This window comes from Mirounga angustirostris, unplaced genomic scaffold (assembly GCF_029215605.1).
Source record: "Mirounga angustirostris isolate CCGP_5_RB_7025 unplaced genomic scaffold, mMirAng1.0.hap1 SCAF_2, whole genome shotgun sequence".
Lineage (NCBI taxonomy): Eukaryota > Metazoa > Chordata > Mammalia > Carnivora > Phocidae > Mirounga > Mirounga angustirostris.
Window position 1 is genome coordinate 12,286,405 of NW_026991710.1, and position 20,978 is coordinate 12,307,382.

At 42.9% G+C, this 20,978-nt stretch overlaps 1 protein-coding gene across 7 annotated transcripts in view; it reads right to left on the reverse strand.

Moving 5' to 3' along the window:
• PROM1 (prominin 1) overlaps positions 1 to 20,978 on the reverse strand; it is a 131,749-nt gene that overhangs the window by 100,334 nt on the left and 10,437 nt on the right. The window lies entirely within an intron of this gene.

Sequence of the window (20,978 nt, forward strand, 5' to 3'; positions counted from 1 at the left end):
GACCTCCTGGTAAATTGATAACTCTTTCTGAAACTTTGAAAATGATCAGATCTTTCCACTAATAATAATTCTCCTTGGGGCAAAGAATTCTAAATGCCTGAATAACCCTGAGTGAACAACTGGAAATCAAAGTAGGGAGGGAGGGGTTGGTTTCTAAGTGATTCCATTCATTTTCTCCATGAAGTCTGAGGTCACTGGCTGATGGAGGAGGGCATAGGGTAGAAGTTGGAGAAGAGAAGAGAAAGTAGGTAAGTAGGAAATGGGAACGTTCTTGGATGTACATTTAAAGTGAGTCCAGTAGAGGGGGGCGGAGCAAGATGGCGGAGGAGTAGGAGACCTGGATTTCGTCTCCTCTCAGGAATTCAGCTGGATAGGGATCAAACCATTCTGAACACCTACAAACTCAACAGGAGATCGAAGAAAGGAATAGCAACAACTCTCTCATCAGAAAAGCGACCACTTTCTGGAAGGTCTTTTCTGATTTGTTTAGAGTATATTTTCTGGGGACGTGGTTACTCTGCTAGCATTTTGTTCTCCCATTAATCTATTCTCCTCTGCACAAAATGACGAGACGGAAAAAATCACCTCAACAAAAAGAACAAGAGGCAGTACCGACTGCCAGGGACCTACTCAATACAGACATTAGTACGATGTCAGATCTAGAGTTCAGAATCATCACTTTAAAGATACTAGCTGGGCTTGAAAAAAATATGGAAGTTATTAGAGAAACTCTTTCTGGAGAAGTAAAAGAGCTAAAATCCAACCAAGTAGAAATCAAAAAGGCTATTAATGAGGTGCAATCAAAAATGGGGGCACTAACTGCTAGAATAAATGAGGCAGAAGAGAGAATCAGTAATATAGAAGATGAAATGCTGGAAAATAAAGAAGCTGAGAAAAAGAGAGATAAACAACTACTGGATCATGAGGGCAGAATTCGAGAGATAAGTGATACCATAAGACGAAACAACATAGAATAATTGGGATCCCAGAAGAAGAAGAAAGAGAGAGGGGGGCAGAAGGTATAATGGAGCAAATTATAGCAGAGAACTTCCCTAATTTGGGGAAAGAAACAGGCATGAAAATCCAGGAAGCACAGAGAACCCCTCTCAAAATCAATAAAAATAGGTCAACTCCCCGACATCTAATAGTAAAACTTACAAGTCTCACAGACAAAGAGAAAATCCTGAAAGCAGCTCGGGAGAAGAGATATGTAACCTACAATGGTAGAAACATTAGATTGGCAACAGACCTATCCACAGAGACCTGGCAGGCCAGAAAGGACTGGCAGGATATATTCAGAGCACTAAATGAGAAAAATATGCAGCCAAGAATACTCTATCCAGCTAGGCTGTCATTGAAAATTGAAGGAGAGATAAAAAGTTTCCAGGACAAAAAAAAACTAAAGGAATTTGCAAACACAAAACCAGCCCTACAGGAAATCTTGAAAGGGGTCCTCTAAGCAAAGAGAGACCCTAAAAGCAACATAGACCAGAAAGGAACACAGACAATATATGGTAACAGTCACCTTACAGGCAATACAATGGCACTAAATTCCTATCTTTCAATAGTTACCTTGAATGTAAATGGGCTAAATGCCCCAATCAAAAGACACAGGCTAACAGACTGGATTAAAAAACAAGATCCATCGATATGCTGTCTGCAAGAGACTCATTTTAGACCCAAAGACACCCCCAGATTGAAAGTGAGGGGGTGGAAAACCATTTACCATGCTAATGGACACCAAAAGAAAGCTGGGGTGGCAATCCTTATATCAGACAAATTAGATTTTAAACCAAAGACTGTAATAAGAGATGAGGAAGGACACTATATCATACTTAAAGGATCTATCCAACAAGAAGATCTAACAATTGTAAATATCTATGCCCCTAACATGGGAGCAGCCAATTATATAAGGCAATTAATAACAAAAGCAAAGAAACACATCAACAACAATACAATAATAGTGGGGGACTTTAACATCCCCCTCACTGAAATGGACAGATCATCTAAGCAAAAGATCAACAAGGAAATAAAGACTTTAAATGACACACTGGACCAAATGGACTTCACAGACATATTCAGAACATTCCACCCCAAAGCAACGGAATACACATTCTTCTCTACTGCCCATGGAACATTCTCCAGAATCGACCACATCCTAGGTCATAAATCAGGTCTCAACCGGTACCAAAAGATTGGGATCATTCCCTGCCTATTTTCAGACCACAATGCTTTGAAACTAGAACTCAATCCCAAGAGGAAAGTCGGAAAGAACTCAAATACATGGAGGCTAAAGAGCATCCTACTGAAGAATGAATGGGTCAACCAGGAAATTAAAGAAGAATTAAAAAAATACATGGAAACTAATGAAAATGAAAACACAACTGTTCAAAATCTTTGGGATGCAGCAAAGGCAGTCCTAAGAGGAAAGTATATAGCAATACAAGCCTTTCTCAAGAAACAAGAAAGGTCTCAAGTACACAACCTAACCCTACACCTAAAGGAGCTGGAGAAAGAACAGCAAATAAAGCCTAAACCCAGCAGGAGAAGAGAAATCATAAAGATCAGAGCAGAAATCAATGAAATAGAAACTAAAAGAACAGTAGAACAGATCAACGAAACTAGGAGCTGGTTCTTTGAAAGAATTAACAAGATTGATAAACCCCTGGCCAGACTTATCAAAAAGAGAAGAGAAATGACCCAAATCAACAAAATCATGAATGAAAGAGGAGAGATCACAACCAACACCAAAGAAATACAAACAATTATAAGAACATATTATGAGCAACTCTATGCCAGCAAATTAGATAACCTGGAAGAGATGGATGCATTCCTAGAGATGTATCAACTACCAAAACTGAACCAGGATGAAATAGAAAACCTGAACAGACCTATAACCACTAAGGAAATTGAAGCAGTCATCAAAAATCTCCCAAAAAACAAAAGCCCAGGGCCAGATGGCTTCCCAGGGGAATTCTACCAAACATTTCAAGAAGAATTAATACCTATTCTTCTGAAACTGTTCCAAAAAATTGAAACGGAAGGAAAACTTCCAAACTCATTTTATGAGGCCAGCATTACCTTGATCCCCAAACCAGACAAAGACCCCATCAAAAAGGAGAATTACAGACCAATATCCCTGATGAACATGGATGCAAAAATTCTCACCAAAATACTAGCCAATAGGATCCAACAGTACATTAAAAGGATTATTCACCATGACCAAGTGGGATTTATCCCTGGGCTGCAAGGTTGGTTCAACATCCGCAAATCAATCAATGTGATACAGTACATTAACAAAGGAAAGAACAAGAATCATATGATCCTCTCGATAGATGCCGAAAAAGCTTTTGACAAAGTACAGCATCCTTTCTTGATCAAAACTCTTCAGAGTATAGGGATAGAGGGTACATACCTCAATATCATAAAAGCCATCTATGAAAAACCTACAGCAAATATTATTCTCAATGGGGAAAAACTGAGAGCTTTCCCCCTAAGGTCAGGAACGCGGCAGGGATGTCCACTATCACCACTGCTATTCAACATAGTATTGGAAGTCCTAGCCACAGCAATCAGACAACAAAAAGAAATCAAAGGCATCCAAATTGGCAAAGAAGAAGTCAAACTCTCACTCTTTGCAGATGATATGATACTTTATGTGGAAAACCCAAAAGACTCCACCCCAAAACTGCTAGAACTCATACAGGAATTCAGTAAAGTGGCAGGATATAAAATCAATGCACAGAAGTCAGTGGCATTCCTATACACCAACAACAAGACAGAAGAAAGAGAAATTAAGGAGTCGATCCCATTTACAATTGCACCCAAAACCATAAGATACCTAGGAATAAATCTAACCAAAGAGACAAAGGATCTGTACTCAGAAAACTATAAAATACTCATGAAAGAAATTGAGGAAGACACAAAGAAATGGAAAAACGTTCCATGCTCATGGATTGGAAGAACAAATATTGTGAAGATGTCAATGCTACCTAGAGCAATCTACACATTCAATGCAATCCCCATCAAAATACCATCCACTTTTTTCAAAGAAATGGAACAAATAATCCTAAAATTTGTATGGAACCAGAAAAGACCCCGCATAGCCAGAGGAATATTGAAAAAGAAAAGCAAAGCCGGTGGCATCACAATTCCGGACTGCAAGCTCTATTACAAAGCTGTCATCATCAAGACAGCATGGTACTGGCACAAAAACAGACACATCGATCAATGGAACAGAATAGAGAGCCCAGAAATGGACCCTCAACTCTATGGTCAACTAATCTTCGACAAAGCAGGAAAGAATGTCCAATGGAACAAAGACAGTCTCTTCAACAAATGGTGTTGGGAAAATTGGATAGACACATGCAGAAGAATGAAACTGGACCACTTCCTTACACCACACACAAAAATAGACTCCAAATGGTTGAAAGACCTCAATGTGAGACAGGAGTCCATCAAAATCCTAAAGGAGAACACAGGCAACAACCTCTTTGACCTCAGCCGAAGCAACTTCTTCCTAGAAACATCGCCAAAGGCAAGGGAAGCAAGGGCAAAAATGAACTATTGGGACTTCATCAAGATAAGAAGCTTTTGCAAAGCAAAGGAAACAGTTAACAAAACCAAAAGACAACCGACAGAATGGGAGAAGATATTTGCAAATGACATATCAGATAAAGGGCTAGTATCCAAAATCTATAAAGAACTCATCAAACTCAACACCCAAAGAACAAAGAATCCAATTAAGAAATGGGCAGAAGACATGAACAGACATTTTTCCAAAGAAGACATCCAAATGGCCAACAGACACATGAAAAAGTGCTCAATATCGCTCGGCATCAGGGAAATCCAAATCAAAACCTCAATGAGATATCACCTCACACCAGTCAGAATGGCTAAAATTAACAAGTCAGGAAACGACAGATGTTGGCGGGGATGCGGAGAAAGGGGAACCCTCCTACACTGTTGGTGGGAATGCAAGCTGGTGCAGCCACTCTGGAAAACTGTATGGAGGTTCCTCAAAAAGTTGAAAATAGAGCTACCATATGATCCAGCAATTGCACTACTGGGTATTTACCCCAAAGATACAAAAGTAGGGATCCGAAGGGCTACGTGCACCCCGATGTTTATAGCAGCAATGTCCACAATAGCCAAACTGTGGAAAGAGCCAAGATGTCCATCGACAGATGAATGGATAAAGAAGATGTGGTATATATATACAATGGAATATTATGCAGCCATCAAAAGGAATGAGATCTTGCCATTTGCAACGACGTGGATGGAACTGGAGGGTATTATGTTGAGTGAAATAAGTCAAACAGAGAAAGACATGTATCATATGATCTCACTGATATGAGGAATTCTTAATCGCAGGAAACAAACTGAGTGTTGTTGGAGTGGGGGGTGGGGTGGGAGGGATGGGGGGACTGGGTGATAGACACTGGGGAGCGTATGTGCTCTGGTAAGCGCTGTGAATTGTGCAAGACTGTTGAATCTCAGATCTGTACCTCTGAAACAAATAATGCAATATATGTTAAGAAAAAAAAAAAAAAAGAAGAAGAAGAAGGTAGCGGGAGGGGAAGAATGAAGCGGGGGAAATCGGAGGGGTAGACGAACCATGAGAGACGATGGACTCTGAAAAACAAACAGGGTTCTAGAGGGGAGGGGGGTGGGAGGATGGGTTAGCCTGGTGGTGGGTATTTAGGAGGGCACATTCTGCATGGAGCACTGGGTGTTGTGCACAAACAATGAATCATGGAACACTTCATCTAAAACTAATGTTGTAATGTAAGGGGATTAACATAAGAATAAAAAAATTAAAAAAAAAAAAAAAAAAAAAAGAAATAAAACCTCAAAAAAAAATAAATAAATAAATAAAGTGAGTCCAGTAGGCACAGTTAGCCGCTCTGAAATCAACCTGAGAAAATGGCGCAACCAGATTCGGAATTCTGTGAGAAGAGAATCAGGTGGGCGGGGTGGGCAAGGGGAAATGCCTATAATGCCCACAAAGTGAAGGTGAGGGGCTCCCAGAGTGAAAGTGGGGGTGCAGAGCCGGAGAAGAGTAAGCGAGGAGGTGGCCTGCTGTGTTGGGTCAGGGAAGACCACCACTGAGGAGGAAGCCCGGGCAAGAGATCTCGAAGATGCCAGGGAACCAGCCGCGGCTCAGAGGATGCAGAGCACGCAGGTGGAAGGCACCAGTGTCGGGAGGTGGCTTAGAGTCTAGGAACTTTCTAGGCTAGTAATCATCCAATGTATTAGTTCCATTGTACAGATGAGACCACTAAGGCCCAGAAATAGGAAGCTTGCTTGTTTAAGTCGGTACAGCCAAATGAGAGCTGGTAGGATAAGCAAGCAGGAAAGGGGCCCAGGGAGGAGTCTCCAAGTAATCCCACAGTGAACAAGTGGGCTGTGCGGGGGTGCATCCCCTTACGCACACAACCGAGATGTACTGAGCACGCGCTAGGTCCCAGGCACCGTGCCAGGATCCGGGGACACGGTGTCGGAGGGGTGAACAAGGTAGCATAACACGGCCCCCCATCGAGACGTTTAGAGTTTAATAAGCAAGATAAACAAATGTTTACTATTATACCAAGATATGTGCTGCAAAGGAACACGAAGCAAGGGAAGGGAGCAGGGAGAGGGGTCCTCCGTTGGTATGGCCGGAGACAATCTCTTTGAGGAGATGACGTTTGAGCGAAGACCTGAGTGGCGTGAGTGACAAGCCGAGCAGAAGAATGGTCCAAACAAAGGGAACGGTAAGAGGGTAAAGGCCTGAGCTCGATGTGGTGTGGTGTGTTCCAGGAGGAGCAGGGAGGCCCGCTGGTTTCACTATCCCTCCACGCTGTGTGAGTCGGGAGGCCACCACCACGGTCCAGGTGATGCGCGGCCTCACGAGGGGGACAACGGCCCCGACACAGAGAAGGGGCCAGATTTGACACACATGCTCACAGCAGAAAATCTGGCTTTTCCGGCCGACAGACTGGTTCCTGGGAAGCCTGGTCTGTTCCTGTTATTGCAGTGCAATTCTCGGGAGGCGCTCATTCCTGAAGTCAGCTATGAACTTGAATTTCAGCGCAGATACTCATTTCTGCTTAACCTTCCTTCTATTGCACGAGTTATATCTGGAATGACTCTTTTAAAGAAATGCAGTTCCCTGCGACACAGGCCTCCAGGGCAGACTGACCTACTGGGGCGCAGCAGACGTGGCTGCCTTAAACGAGGCATGTCACAATAATTCCCCTCCTAGCGGCCCGCTGTCCAAATCTCATTAGGCTGAGTTTCTGGGTCAGCCAATTTCCAAGAGGCTATTACAACACACAGCGCCCTCTTCCCCAGGATATACAAGGCTATTTACTTCCAATCAGGTCTGAAGAGAGCTTTCATCTCAATTAGTAAACACGGGCCATGGAATCAGCGACCCCATCAAATTAAAATATTTTAAAATTGAAATTCAGGAACTTCCAGATTCCTCCATGATGTCATCGATGCTAAAGAAATGCCAGACAAAAAAATACACAGTTCTGCCACCACCTTTTGGCTCCCAGGGTGGACTAAGAAACTTCCCCCCCACAGAATGACTAACCAGAAGTCTTATCTCTCAAGCTGCCATCTGTAAGCTAATCACCACTCTCCTCGGGAGGCTCCAGAGACTTCTTTCACCTTGGCTGCTGCCCTGGGTCTTCTCCAACCCTCCTCCTCTAGTTTGAAATTACGTAGTTCTTATTTTTCTTTAATCCCACTCAAATAAGAAGTTGGCCTTTGGGGATTTCTTATTTTTATTCCTACTCTGTAGGAGAACATGAATAGGACGAAAGAAGAAAGACAAGCCAGCCCAGGGACAGAAGCTGCAACTCCTTAGCTCCCTGTAGACAGAGACGTTCTGATCTCTGGCTCAGCCTCCCCCACTCACCACGTGCTTTTGGCATTTGTGGAAAAGGAAGACGTGAAGCAAGGGGCACACGGGAGAGTCCTGTCCCGGTGGCTAGAGGCAGAGCCGTTTGTTCTAGAATGCCCAGAAGCCACCTACAATCGCTTAGGCCCGTTGTTCAGGTAACACTCAAGACTAGAAGGAAGGCTTTTTCCCTCATGTGCTGTCACCAAAAGGAAACTCTGAGACACAGTGGACAGCTGCCTTAACAATGTCCTGATGGAACTCAAGAAAGGCCAGAAAATTCCAGAAAGCAATGAGGACGGGTGCATGAGAGGAGCGCTCACCAGCAACCACTCGGGTTCGCAGGTCACTCCAGGCTGTAGGAGATGAGCATTTATAAACAATGTGACCGTAACAACTTGCACTTAGCCTTTCTCACTCATTCCGTAAAATTTACCCAATCGACATGAGTCAAACTGGGTAAAAGGGGAACTCAAAATGATAGACTATTAGAAATTACAAATGAAAATCTGTATTTCAAACCTGCAGGGTATTTCAAAAGCTACAGGATAAAGCCAAAACTATTCTCAGGGGATATTTTACAGACAAATCTATTAGGAAATGAGAATAAAAATGGAACAACTATATGTTTAACCCAAAAGGCTAAGGAAGAAAATTCAGTAGACTTGTGAATGCAGAAGGGAAGAACTCTTAAAAACAGATTGACCAAAATGAACATAATTTTCCATTTCAAAGGCACGTGGGGAGCCGGTAAAGACCAGTCCTTCGTTGCGAAGTTTTTTCTTGTTGTGGCAGAGAAGACTGATGTGGAAAGCAAGCAATGCAATGTCGGAAAAGGCACGTGGAAAAGATCTAAAATCCATGAGTAATAACTGGACTTGAACCTACATATCAAAAGTTAAAATCATCCTACTTATTTTCCTTCCTAGACTTCTTGGAAGTAGAACTTACAAAGCGAGGTGCACTGCGTGATCCCACTAAAAGATATCATGCAATAGCCTAGTCTAAAAGCATGCATGACAAAAAGAGTAAGATCCTGAAATCAGACAGACCTGAGTCCAAACTTCTGCTCTGCCCACTCACAAGCTGTGTGATCCTGGCTAAGGGCGTTCCTCTCTCTGAGCATCTATTTGCATATATGTAATAGAGAGATGATATCTGCCTTACAAGACACTAGACAACATCATTAAGATTTTTTTTGCATTACTAATGTAGGATTAAACTGGATCAACCTTTATGGAGTGCAACTGGGCAACATCTATTATGGGTGCAAATTCATGAAATTGTAAGTTAACCTGGCAATTCTATTTCTAGAAGTATATCCTCCATACGTAAGTTGCACATTTATGAAATAATTAAAGTGATTTATAACAGTGTTTATAGCAGTAAAATGGCGGAAATGAGTTAATCAGTAATGGACTACTTCTACAGCAATAAAAAAAGGAATGAGGAGTTAGCTCTTTATATACTAATATAAAATAATGACCAAGTTGTATGTTTAAAAAGAAAGCAAGGTGCAGGGCGCCTAGGTGGCTCAGTCATTAAGCGTCTGCCTTTGGCTCAGGTCATGATCCCAGGGCTCTGGGATTGAGCCCCACATCGGGCTCCCTGCTCGGCGGGAAGCCTGTTTCTCTGTCTCCCACTCTACCTGCTTGTGTTCCCTCTCTCGCTGTTTCTCTCTCTCTGTTAAAAAATAAATAAAATCTTAAAAAAAAAAAAGAAAGGTGCCAAATAATACATAAACAATACGTTATCACTTGTGAAGAACAGACCATGTACACATTTTTTGCTTGTGTATGTAGAAAAGACGTCTGAAAAGACACAGACACACAAATACACGCACAGAACTGGTAACAGCGATCATCTGTAAAGAAGCTAGCTGGGTGGCTGAGAACCAAGAAGGGGACAGAAGCTTCACATTGTATATCTTTTTGTACTTTTAAATTTGTAGCCACATAAATATATTGCCTATTCAAAAAATGAAGTATTTTTAATATTCAGTGAGATACTGGAGCAAATCAAAGTGGAAAATACCAATAATTCAGCTGGAAAATAAGCCAAGGCAAAAAAAGGGAAGTTCTTTGCAAAACGAAATATAAATGTATAAAAGGATATGACTCACCAGTGATTAAAGATACACAAATTAAACCATGATTTTTTTTTTCCTATAACGTGTCAGACTTGCAATGATAAAAAATCTTAATAACCAGAGTTGGAAAAATGTGTGGGTGAGCTCACATTTTCATGCACTAATAATACTCGGAGTGCAAATCGGTATACAAATTAGGGAACCACTTGGTAATATCAATCAAAATTTTACATACACATACCATGTGCCACAGCAATTCCTTATCTAGAGGTTCCTCCTATTGGATTTACTTGCCCAAGTATGCAAAGCTAGACATTCAAGAGCAGTCTTTGTAGCAGTGTTTGAATAGCAAAAAGAACTGGTAACCTAAATATCCATCAAAAACAGTGAAATGCATTGTCTAATCAATGGAACACTGTATAGCAGATGAGGAAAGAGACCTAAATACCATCACTAGGGAACAGAATAAACACAACGTGGCTTACTCATACAATGGGATGTTAGTACAACTCAAATGAATGGATTAGAATTGATGGGTTTCAACATGAATAGAAACCCAAAACTTGGGGCGCCTGAGTGGCTCAGTCAGTTAAGTGCCTGCCTTCGGCTCAGGTAATGATCGCGGGGTCCTGGGATCAAGCCCTATGTCGGGTTCCCTGCTCAGTGGGGAGCCTGCTTCCCCTCTCCCTCTGCCTCTCTCCCTCTCTCTCTTGCTCTCTCTCGCTCTATCAAATAAATAAATGAAATCTTTAAAAAAAGAAACCCAAAACTTAACAGCGAGTTAAAAACAACAACAAGCAGACACAAAACAAGACTCACACACAAAACAATATTTTTTGGATATGTATAGTGAGTACATAAAAACCTGCCCTGAGAAGAAATAGTGTCTGTGGAGAAGAAAAGGAGGGAAGGCAGGAGGGGAAGGGGATGTGAATGGTATGTAAAGGGGATTCCAATTTTGTCAATTATGTTTTCTATCTTTTATTCAAAACAATCTGACTACTTATTTATTCTGGGAGCATGAGAAAACTACCAATGTTTTATAAATTTTTTTTCTCTGTACTTTCCTGCATTTTGTGAAGTTAAAGAGAAAGGAAATGGATATCTAGAATAATCTATCAGATATATTAAGTTTGAAAAGCAAGGGACAAAGAGCATGTTGAATAATTCCTTTAAAAAAATGTGTGTGTGTGTAAAACATTTTGTAGATGCTTATTTTCACAGTCTAGAACACAGCCTGGTACTTGGTAAGCACTCACCAAATACCTACTGAATGAATGAATGAATGAAGAAATGAATGAATAGCTACATGCAAAACTTGTTAGTAATCATGACCTTTAAATGTTATTTGCTTTTTTTAAAAAAATATTTTATTTATTTATTTGAGAAAGAGAGAGCAAGCACATGAAGGGGGTGAGGGGCAGAGGGAGAAGCAGACTCCCTGTTGAGCAGGGAGCCCGATGTGGGGCTCCATCCGGGGCTCTAGGATCATGACCCAAGCTGAAGGCAGATGCTTAACCAACTGAGCCACCCAAGCACCTTGTTATTGCTTTTAATGTGTATATATTGCTTTTATATTTAAAAATAAAATTAGCTTTAAATTATTTTAATAAATACTGGGCACGAGAGCAATGTATATAATTGGACTCATGCGGTGATTTGAATTTAATTCAATATTTATTCCTTCTCAGTCCAGGTATCTCCAGCACTTCTGGTCACCTTTAGTCTGGATCACACATGATGTTCCTCACATCGTAGCTGTTCCTTGCTCTCAAGCTATTCACAGATATTTAATCACTGTTAAGTTTGGGAATCCTTTTGGCTAAAAAATTATAAACTTGAGTTTTCCCATGAAAGTAAAAAAGCAGTAGCCTCAGAGATAAAGTAATAAGTGTCCGAAATACATAGAGCTATCATAAAGTCCATGCACTTTGAATTCTACAGTAAAAATGGAGCCACCCACTGCAACTCAGGTATGTAAAGTGAAGCATTAGGATTCCAAGAAAGCAGAGCTGCGTTAACAGCTGACAACACAAGAACAAAAGAAAAAAGTTGCAAAGCTGACTGTAAGGGAAGTTATAGAAGAAAATTATAAAGCAAAGCAACATGCTCTAGAAAGACACACAGCCCCGAGGGTTTTGTATAATAGCTCAGTGGTATCATCATGACAGCAGTATTTCAAGAAAGTACACATAGCAAGTGCTCAACTTTTGTGAATAAATAAAGAAATTTGGTACAGAGGGAAAAGTAGAATGTTTTTTCAAGTTCAAAAATACCAAAACAAAAGCAAGAGATTACGAAGGATCTCTGGAGGGCCAGGCATTGCTGGCATCAATAAGTTTATAATCTAGGACTGCAAACTATCAAGAGGCAGTGTTAAACATGGAACAGTGGGAGTGTGCAAGTGATATAGAAAGAGTACGGACAAAATAAGGAGTTAAGAGGTTCCAGATTTCCAGAATAGGGATCACACGGGAAAGGTTTTTTTGTTGTTGTTTTTTGTTTTTTTTAAAGATTTTATTTATTTACTTGAGAGAGAGAGAATGAGAGACAGAGAGCATGAGAGGGAGGAGGGCCAGAGGGAGAAGCAGACTCCCTGCTGAGCAGGAAGCCCGATGCGGGACTCGATTCCGGGACTCCAGGATCATGACCTGAGCCGAAGGCAGTCACTTAACCAACTGAGCCACCCAGGCGCCCCTTGGGAAAGGTTTTAAAGAAACAATAGGACTTTTGCCAGGAGGCAAGGGAACGAGGTGTCTGATCTTGAAGGGGCTTGGGGCCTCACGTCATGCAGGGACTGCAGTGAACAAAGAGCAGGTAGAGAGGAACGACCTGTGAAAATGCTTTAAACCTCTGGCCTCCAACAAGTAATGCCAGGTTTTCTTTTAAGCGCTCATGGAGGCGGGAGCTCCTTCCAGCGAATACTACGTCATGTGGTTGTAGACTGGCAGAGAGACCCATTTATACTAGTAATTTCTCCTTTTTTCCCCCATTTCAGCACATCTCATTGAGTCTTCATGAATGAAATGATGCTGTGCCGCAGATCATAAATGTATAAATGCACACTGAGACCTGGGGAGCTAACCCCCACTTTCCAGCTGCCCAGACCACCCAGCCATCAGGTCCTTACCTCAGAACACATGGTAGTGCACCGTCGAGCACCGTGAAGTGACCGCCTCTGCCGGGCACACGTGGCCCTCTGCAACACCAGGTCACATATCTGCTTACTGCGTGGATGCATTTGCTAAGCCTGTGGCAACCAGACGTCACAAATGGAGTGGCTTAAAACACAGGAATGTATTGTCTCGCAGTTCTGGGGGCAGAAGTCCAAGATCAAGGAGCGGACAGGGCCACGCTTCCTCCAAAGCTTCTCGGTCTCTCCTAGCTTCTGGCAGTTCCTTGGCTTGTGGAAACATCCCGCCAGTCTTCATCTGGCATCCTCCCTGTGTCTATATCTGTCTCCCAATTTCCCCTCATAAGGACACGAGTATTTTGGACACATTACTTTATCTCTGAGGCTACTGCTTTTTTACTTTCATGGGAAAACTCAAGTTTATAACAGGGTTAGGGGTCCACCCTACTCCAGTATGGTCTCATCTTAACTACTGGCATCTGCAACAACCCTGTCTCCAAATGAGGTCACAATCTAAGGTACCAGGGGTTAGGACGTCAACTTCAACCCAAAACACTCAATTTGCGGGCGCCTGGGTGGCTCAGTTGGTTAAGCGACTGCCTTCGGCTCAGGTCATGATGCAGCCTGGTTTTTGTTGTTTGTTTTTGGTTTTTTATAAGGCTGGTTGGGTTAAGGTGAGGATGGTGGTGGGAACTCCTTTTATTCTTTGAGTTCAGATAAGACTGAAGAGCTCGGATCACGCGTGGCCAGAGTGCTCAGCAGGGAGTCTGCTTCTCCCTCTCCCGCTCCCCCCTCTTGTGCTCTCTCTCTCTCTCAAATAAAGTAAATAAAATCTTAAAAAAAAATTAAATTAAAAACAAACACTCAATTTGCTCCCAAACTTCTTTCTGTCTCTTTATTTATAATAAGTTCAATGTGTAATTAAATATTACACAAACTGAGGAAATATGCACATAAAAAGAATGAGCACAGAAAATGAAATATTCTATAAAGACTTAATAAAGACCAGCCAATTAGATGAAATCACGTGTGAGTCAACTGTAAAAGTTTTTGGGAAGAAAAAGCAAACTAAAAATACACAACTCTGAACTCTTAAGTGTTTTCTTTGAATTCAAAGAAATCAAAACAAAGAAGCCAAATTACAGAGGATACATTTTGGCTGCTATTTCATATCAGAAACACTAATCATGAAACTTCAAACAATTAGCTCATGCTAGAAAAAAAAGTTTTCAGTCTTGGCTCTACATCAAAAGGTTGGTGAATGAATGTGTCAAGTTCCTTGTTTAAAAAACTTTTCTAGTTCAGGCAACACCCTAACAGGGACAGACCTGGAAAGATGTCTATGAAATACTACTAAGTGAACACTTGCTGTTACGGAACACGCAAAGTATTCCATTTTGTTCCCTAAGATTTTTAATAGACCTGAAAGCATGTTTGCAAACAACATTGAAAGACTGGACCCGTTATGAATGAATGCAACTAGAAGTGATCATCAGTGCTGCTAACATCACAAAAAGGGAGACAACCAGATAGTATCCGTATCCTGGTGCAAATGTACAATACCACCTATAAAGTGCCTTTGTCCCCAGAATGAACTTGTATCTGATCTTTATAGGAAATGCAGAAGACAGAGAAGTATGTTAAGAACACCATGAAAATGGAATCAGCGAAGTTCAGCCTATAAGAAATAATACAGGGAAAATAACTAGGTTCTTCAGCAAAAAAATTGCAAGGAGGAAAAAGACCTAGAGGTGCATCCTAGAAATTAAACAGAGACAGGAGACGTATCAACCTATTGCAATACATGGACATTATTTGGATCCCAATTCAGCCAAACTGTATTAAAAAATTACATTTACAAGACAATCAAGAAATCCGAACACTTCGATACTTTATTATATTGAAGAACTATTGTTGACTTTCTACAGTGTAAAATCCAGCATCTTTATTTTTAGGCATAGGTACTGAAATATTTACAGATGATATGATAGAAAGACTGAGACTTGCTTCAGAATGAAGGAGATGAGTAGGAGGGACAGGTAGAGGTAGAAACCAAACAAAATTGATCATGAGTTGAAAGTTACTGAAGCAGGCTGAAGTTACTGAAGCAGGTTTAGATGAGGCCTGGAGGTGGAGCCCTCATGATGGGGTTAGTACTTTATAAGAAGAGGAAGAGACCTATGTGCATGCGGGCTCTCTCTCCTCCACGTGAAGATACAGCGAGAAGGCTCAAACCAAGAAAACGACTCTCGCCAGACACTAAATCTCCTGCACCTTGATCTTGGACTTCCAGCTTCCATCATGGTGAGAAATAAAACGCTGTTTATGCCCCCCAGGCTGTGGTATTTTGTGACAGCCGCCCAAGCGGACTAAACAGGCCCCAACTGGAAACCTCCCAAATGCCAAGCCAGTGGGATAGATAAATAAATTACAGTATATTCATGTGATAGAAGAGTATGCAACAGCAAAAATGAATATTTTCAGCCATATGCAACAATCTGGGTGACTCCTACAAATAAAATATTGTGCAAAAGAGGGCAGAAAACAAAGCGTATGTACTGCGTCCCAGCAGGTGTAACTCATCTATGCCATTGAAGGGCAGGAGACGGGTTACCCTTGGGATGAGTTGGGGGATAATGAGCAGGAAAGAAGACAGGGTTCTTCTGGGAGCTTGTTCTTTTCCTTGATCTGGGGGCTGGTTACACAGATGTGTGCAGTTTGTGAAAAGTCATCAGGTTGTAGATGTAGGTGCACTTTTCGGTATGCATATTATGCTTCAACATAAAAATATTTTAAATATTTTTTAAATTAAAAGAAAGACTTTGATTTAGTAGATATGGGGTGGGACCTAAGAATCTGTATTTCTAATAAGCTTCCAGGTGATGTTGATGCTGTTGTTCCAAATGTCACATCTGGGGTAGCACCGAGCTAGGCCACTCGAGTCCAAGTGCCTGAGAATTTCCAGGAGCAGGTTCAGTGGACAATGTATACTCAATATGACCTTCCTCCTTAGCTTAGGTGAGGGCAACAGGTCTACTGAGTGATGCCCGCCCTTCACTGTCTACAGAGCCTCATGGGAGATGTGTTGGCTTCTCCCCAGGCTCATGGCCTGACAATCTCCCAGGCATGCAGGGCTCTAGCCTCGGTGTTCTCCAGGCCATATCCTATGAATCTCTGTCTCAACTCGCATCAATCAGGCCTCTACCTAAGCACCTGGAATGCTCTCCTCTGCTTCCTGAACCCTTCCACACCCTATGGCTCAGTTCAATTGCTACTTCCTCCATGAAGCCTTCTCTTGGCCCCATCATGACTAATCCCTCCTCGGGACAGCCATGAGCCCACTTGATCATGAGCAAGGACAGCCAACCCTGCACCACAGCCCACTACGGAGGTGGAGATCTCCTCCCTCAATGTCAGCCTTTTGAGAACAGAGATACTCAGTCAAGGCCATCTCTGCCCATACAGCACCAGGCTTGGCATGTAGTAGGAGCTCACTACATATTTGCAGGATTAAAATATGAGTGCTTGGAATCAAATAGTCAGGTTTGACTCTGGTTCCATTTTTTAGAAATAGGGCTTTGGTCACATTACTTGATATCGCTGGGCTGCTGGGGAGAACTAAAGAAGCGTGTGTGTGTTGAAAGGTGGTCTTCAAAAAGCCATGTCCAAGTCCTGACCCCAGGAACCTGTGAGAGGGACCTTATTTGGAAAAACGGGTCTTTGCTGACATAATTAAGTTAAGGATCTTGAGACGATATCATCCTGGATATAGGGTGAGCCCTAAATCCAATGGTAGGTGTCCTCATAAGAGAAGGTCAGTGACACAGAAGGGGGCCGTGTGAAGAGAGGCAGCGATTAGAACACCTAGAGCCACTAGAAGCTGAAAGAAGCAAAGATTCTCCCTTAGAGCCTTCAGAGAGAGCGTGTTCCCGCCAATACCTTGACTTTGGACGTCTGGCCCTCAGAACGCAGAAAGAATAAATCTCTGCTGTTTTAAACCACCCGGTTTGTGATCATTTGTTAGGGCAGCTCTAGGAAACCAGAAGAGTGGGAGTCAAATAAATACTTGGTCTTTTGTCTGTGTGATCATCAAAGTCTGACATTAGTTCAAAAGCTTTTAATGAATATGAATTTTATACATTCAAATTTTATTTGACAAACACACAGCACTTAATGTATGTTAGACACTGTTTTAGTTGCTTTGCAAACACTATTTCTTCAAATATTATGACGCCCCCAAAAGTACCATGATTATTTATTTTTTTCTTGAGAGAGAAACAGAGAGAGAGCAGGGAGAGGGGCAGAGAGAGACAATCTCAAGCAGACTCCGTGCCCAGCATGGAGCCCAACGTGGGGTTCGATCTCATGACCCTGAGATCATGACCTGAGCAGAAATCAAGAGTCGAATGCTCAACCCCCTGAGCCACGCAAGCACCCCGAAAAGTACCGTGACTATTTCCGTCATTTTACAGAGGGAAAACTAAGAAACAGAGAGTTTAAGTAACTTGCCCAAGGTTACAGAGCTAGTAAAGGAGCCAGGATCCAAACCCAGGCAGTGGCTCCAGAGTGTGAGTTCTTCACCACAGCTCAAGTACTGGGCTCATCCCCGAATCTAGATCCCCTTCAAGCAGAAGATACGTGGCGAGCCTGCTTGGCCTACCACCTCTCCTGCTAATGTTCACCCCACAGCCAAGTTCAGACCCAGCACCACCTTCCCTGTACAGACCACACTTCACAGCTACTCTCCAAGCACAAATTGTAGGACTTCTCTTCCGCTCAATGCCAGTGGACAAGCGGCGTTTAATTCCACATTGGCTCCGTCCAGCAGATGCTCCAGTGGCCTCTCTTTATTTACGTTCGTACTTAATCTCGCATTTCCTGCATGTACTTAGAGGATTCCTAAAAGGACATCACCGCTGGAGACTAGAGGAGTGGGGAGCTTTTCTTGTGTCTTTTTGTGGGCTTGGCACACATGTCCCAGAAAAGCATAGCCTGCCTCTGTTGATTACACGCATAAAGTCAGGAGCACATTCCAGCAGGACCTTGTAGACAACGTTACGGGGAATATGGTCAATAGGACTGGGTTTTCTGTTTAGCTGCAAAAGCTGTTCTATGAAGCAGAAGACACGTGGGATGGATTAGAGCAGTGCCCGTTACAGTCTGGGGACGTGTCACCTCCCCCCCAAACCCGCCCCACGCTCACAGGTCACTGGGGACATATGAATGCAATCTGTACAGCAGATCTCCTCCATAGAGGCAACATGGTGCAGCATTTGGGGGCAAAGTCATGGGCCCTGGGTCAAACCCTGAGTTGACCCCCTGTCCATCAGTGTGTGCGACCTTGGGACAGTCCCCGAGTCTCTTGAGTTCCTGATGAGCAAATACAAGCAGCAACTATGAGCCTGGAAAATAAAGCCTGGATTCCAACCCTGCCTCCACCACGACCCCCAATTGTTGTGGACCTCAACTTCCTCTTCTGTAAAATAAGAATAATAGTACCTAGCTCATAGAGTTACTGAGTTGTTCAAATCCCGGAAGCAGGCACATGATAGCTGTTTGCTCTTACATAAATTAGGATGACAGGTGATGACAGTTGAACCCTGCCCAGCACAGTGAGTGACACCTGGGAGGAAGGATCACTAGATATTAGTTCTTTCCCTCAGTGACCTTATCTATGGCCAGGCCCATTGCCAATATGAGTGCTGTGATCTAAAGGAGACAATGCTGGCTTTGTTTGAATTAAGTAAGAACACACAGGTGTTGGATATAATAAAACATCCTGATTCCCAGCAGACATTGGCAAAGACATGCCTACTGGGCTATCCGCCCAGCCATCCCCTTTCCTGGGAAGCACCTCCCTACCTGTGGCGCCATGGAGACAGTGACGACTCCCAGTGTCAGGCCCACGAGGTGTGACCGTGGCCACCATTACTCAGTGGGTCTGTGGTTGGTGACTGGCCCAGGCAGGACTGGAACTGGGGCTTGGGACTTAAAGAGAAGAACCCCCAACCGTTCTCCAGGAAGTTGGCTTGAATTCTGCGATGCTGGCATCCTGGTTCCCTGCCACGAGGATGGCAGGAGTGGAGGATCCCAGAGGGAGGGGGGATGGGAAGGCGGAGGTGCAAAGGGATTGGGTGCAGAGAGGAGCCAAGGTGGGAGGCAAGGAGGTCCCAGAGTGAGCGCCAGTCCCGGTGGCTGGGTAGCACGAGGTAACCGGAAGGCATGATGATAAACTTCTTTTTGACACCTTAGCTAACAGGTTTCTGTTATCTGCAACGGAGGGAACTCGCACTTACTGCAACAACCTGCCCGGATCTCATACTCGGCAGAGGACAAGCTTCGCCCTTCCCTCCTCCCACCTCCTGCTCACCCAGCTCCGCTTTGGCACCTGCCAAAATCAGATTAACCCAGAATGCTGTTAGAAACAGGTCAACCGGCCTAAAAATCTCATTTAAAAATACACCCAAAACAGAGCAGAGAATAATTTTAGAGACTTTCTATAAAAATAAAGGCAGAAGATGCCTTTTTTTCACTTGCTCCAATAGAATAGCTCTGGTCTGGGTCATGATTTATACCAAATTCATCACAGACACTTGAAATTGAAAAGGCACTGTTTACCATCCACACAAGATAATCTTCTGCAACACACACTCTTAGTGTGCAGAAATTACCATTTTTTATAGCAGCCTGCAGACCTTTTTAAAGCACTGTGGTAAAGTAAAAGGGAAAGAAATGAGCCACAAGGTAAGCTGCGGAATATAGGAGAAATAACTAGTATTGGAGACAGAGGTTTCTCAATCTGCCCCAGGCTAGCCATGTGCCTTGAACATGTACTGTTGTTCTGACTTAGCTTTCCAGTCTGGAAAGGGGGGTATAATAAATAGAAATAAGATGACCATTTACCACCATCATTTATCTCCCAAAGTTGTCGGGGGCTTCGAATGAGCTAACACTTCGCAAAGAATGCCTTACAGCAGATTCTGGGGACAGTGGCAAAGAACAAAGAAACAGAAGAACGAGAGCCTGTCAGACGTAGATGTTTTAGTGGAGGAGTAAAGACCACGCAGTGGACTAGCACTGCACCCAAACCCTGCCTTCTAGACCTGGTTCCGCGACTGTGGGGCTTGCAGGAAGACACAGCCTGCTGAACTTCAAAAGTAATGGAATGGCTTCTTACAAGGTAACTCCATAGAGAATATTCCTGATAGAGCAGCAGTAAGGACATTTTAGTGATCCCTCCTGGAGACATCTTCTTTTTCCCATGTCCCTTTCTGGCACCAATCTTGGCATCCAATTTGGTCAATTCTTCCTCTCAAATAATAATATAACTAGCAGCTACCTTTACTGAGGATTTTTATCTCTGCCTTTCAGGCATGGTTTTAAACATAGGCTTTACATATGTCATCTCATTTAAGCTTCACAGCTAAAAGCTACAGAGTCCGTTATGATTATTGTCGTATTACATCTATGAGAGCAGAGGCTCTGAAAATTAACTTGGCCAAAATCACCCAGCAGGTAATAGGCAAGAGCTAGGATTTGAACCCAAATCCTTTGAAATGAAATCCATGAAATGGATCCTGCCTCTGTTTCCCCCATCACCTTTGCCTCGTGCTAAGTTAGGTGCATTATTACCTCCCTCTGGACCACTGTAGAAGACTCTACCTCCCTATGACCTTTCCTACCAGCTGCTATCGGATTCTTTTCCCAAAACCCAATTCCCCTTCCACCCTGGCTCCCAGCTCCCAGCAGGTACAGCACAGAAAGCAGGGGCTCTCAAGAAATGAATGAAACTTTGCTCATGTTGCCTCAGCTTCCTTCTCTCTATAAAACTCTCCAGGGCGCCTGGGTGGCTCAGATGGTTAAGC